Genomic DNA, 3121 nt, shown 5'->3' with positions numbered 1-3121 from the left:
CTTAAAAGGCTCATCAATTACTTAGATTGTAATAGAGCCATGTGAATACCTGCCTTGCCAACCTGCTGGCAGGTAAGGCCCCTTTCACACTGGGGCGGGAGGCGTGCTGGCAGTATAGCGGCACTAAAAATAGCAGCGCTATACCGTCGGAATTGCCGCGGGATTCGGCCGCTAGCAGTGTGGTATTAACCCCCACTAGTGGCCGATTAATGGTTAATACCGCCCGCAATGCGCCTCTGCAGAGGCGCATTGCGGGCGGTATTACCGCGGTTTCCCATTGTTTTAAATGGGAAGGAGCGGTGAAGGACTGCTCCAAAGATGCTGCTGGCAGAAGATTTTTTTCTCTCCTGCCAGTGCATCGCCTCGCCTCAATGTGAAAGCCCTCAGGCTTTCACATTGAGAAGGCTGGGCATGAGTTTTTCAGGCGGTATTTAGGCGCTATTTTTAGCGCCTGAAAAACTCCTCAGTGTGAAAGGGGCCTTACACATGACTGAAGGTAATTGTTCTTGGATATTCCCCCCAAGTTACCTGCTAAGGGAAATGTGTGTGTCACCTACAAAAATTGTTCATTACATTTTTTGAGTACAATGAGCTGCCTTTTGACCATGTTGTTCTGATTGCCTTCTGTCGGAAAATTGTTCATGTACAGCTTTCAATAAGTTCAGTAAAGAAAAAAAATTCTCTCCTTCTGGAGAGCTGAAACCACCTGGCAACTGAGATACTCCAGGTGGTCAGATGCCCAAGTGTTCATGTAGGTATCAGCTATTCTTGCTGTCACTTTGGCAGACTCAGACTTGAACTCCTTCTCAAACTGCAAGACTTCCATGGGACAGAAGTGTAGGAGTTGATCTTAGAGGCTCTCCAGGGACTCACATGAATCTTTTTTTAGTCCTTTAGTCCAGGGATCTCCAAACTACAGCCCTCCGGCTGTTGTGGAACTACGCATCCCATGAGGCATTGTAAAACTCTGACATTCACAGACATGATTAAGCATGATGGGAATTGTAGTTCCTGAACAACTGGAGGGCCGTAGTTTGGAGACCCCTGCTTTAGTCCAATGCTGTAATATGGAGCATAGGCCCTAATCAGTCATGATTATGGCCTGAATGGCCGAAACGCATTGGCATCTTGATAAAGTATAACCACTTTGCTGATCTGTACTGTTGTGCCAAAAAGTGCAAACGCATGTGCAGTACGGAAGAGCATTCCAACTGAGTTGCCGATCAGCTGGAGCGACGTCACCATGGTGCATGCGCACATCGTAGGAGGGTTTTTTAGACGGGCGATACCATTTCACAAGGAACAATTGAAAGCTATGCAAAGACAGAAGGGACACAGTAGATATCACATTGTGCCTCGCCGAAAACCTGTGGCACAACAGCATAGCACAATATGACACATGCGTTGTCCCTCCACTGTTTGCATAGCATTAAATTGTGCCCTAGAAATGGTATCTCCCATCGAAAAAAGGCTCCTATGATGTTCCCATGCACTGTAGGACGTCACTCTAGCTTATCAGCAACTCAGCTGGAGTGCCTATCCGTTCTACGAATGCAGAGGCACTTTTCGAAGGCGGGCACATCTCGACAAAACACCTGCATCTTCTTGTTGATTGTACAGGTCCATGTTTTGTTCTTTTGCCATATATTGCGGCCCATTCTAAATTATCGGTCCTGCCTTAACAGAACACACAAAATACTGCATGTTATTTGAATATGATAACGCAACCCCAGGGAACAACGCAGAGTGAAGGGGCCAATAGACAAACATAAAAAGCCTCATTGTAATCCAATATATTAATCGTTTACAACATGGGGGACATTATACCTATTATAATCTGCAATACTAAGTATAGTCATATTTTAAGCTAAATGTACATTTAGAAAAGAGAACTGCATTTGCATTTTTGTTTAGCGTTTATGGATTTTGTTTAATTCGAAAATTATTTCAGCCATCATTTAAAAAAACAAGACATTGTGAATAAACCAGGCAAGTTAGCAGAATTTAATCTATAATATTGATATATTATATAATCTATAATATATAAAAAAATAGGATTGCATACATGGGCGTCCGCTGAAATTTTTTCAGAGGGGGGTGCTTCGGCAGCAGTGATACACAGTCGCATTTAACCCTTTCTTATAACGCTAACGGGGGTTAAAGACGCCCCGCTGGTGGCCGAATAGCGCAGCTGAAACAATGGTAAAACGCCGCTTTTTTTGTGGCGCTTTACCGATAACGTGGTCAGCTGGCAGTGTGAAATAGCTCTTGAGATAATTTAGCTTCACTCCATGCCCATATAAATATAGCCAAGAGAATGTACAGACCCCCCTTCAGCACAGACCCCTCCATTCAGCACAGATGGACCCCCCTTCAGCACAGACCCCCCCATTCTGCACAGACCCCTCCATTCAGCACAGATGGACCCCCCCTTCAGCACAGACCCCCCATTCCGCACAGACCCCTCAATTCAGCATAGATCCCCCTTCAGCAAAGACGGACCCCCCTCCCCCCATCGCATTCAGTTCCTCAGATCAGCCATCAGCGCGGCACAGGCACAGCAGGTTCCCTCCTCCTGTGTACACATAAACACCGGAGGGGGAGGCGGCTTCACTCTGCTCACTGTGCCTGTGTGACATTTGGGCCGAGACCGCTCAGACAGCCCGCGGACGCTAGACTCTTCAACACCTTCTCGATTTTCCAGGGGGGGTCAATTGCCCCCCCTTGCCCTATGGAGCGGATGCCCATGATTGCATAGATGGACCAAACTATGGAGTAACTGAAAGACACTGCAGTCTACAGGAATGACAAACACATTTCTTTAAATGCTCACTTTTATTTATTTTATGCCATAAAGCTACAGACAATTTCAGGAAGGAAATACAATAATAAATCACATGCAAATATATGGTTAATGCTGTAAATCACATTATACGTTCTACTTATTTATCTATATATTAATGACTTATGTGCTATAATGGCTGTTTTCAGCAGTTGTAGCCAATGAGAAAAAAAACAAAAGTTATAGTGCAAATCTGGGCAAAGCAAGAAACTCTTGCCGCCGGAGTGTACTGACTTTCATTTCAAAAGAACTGCGGTTCTCTTGAAAGGAAAGAGCCCA

Source organism: Rana temporaria, chromosome 9 (assembly GCF_905171775.1).
Source record: "Rana temporaria chromosome 9, aRanTem1.1, whole genome shotgun sequence".
Classification (NCBI taxonomy): Eukaryota; Metazoa; Chordata; class Amphibia; order Anura; family Ranidae; genus Rana; species Rana temporaria.
The sequence above is the reverse complement of the archived record's forward strand: the minus strand, read 5'-3'. Positions refer to the sequence as shown.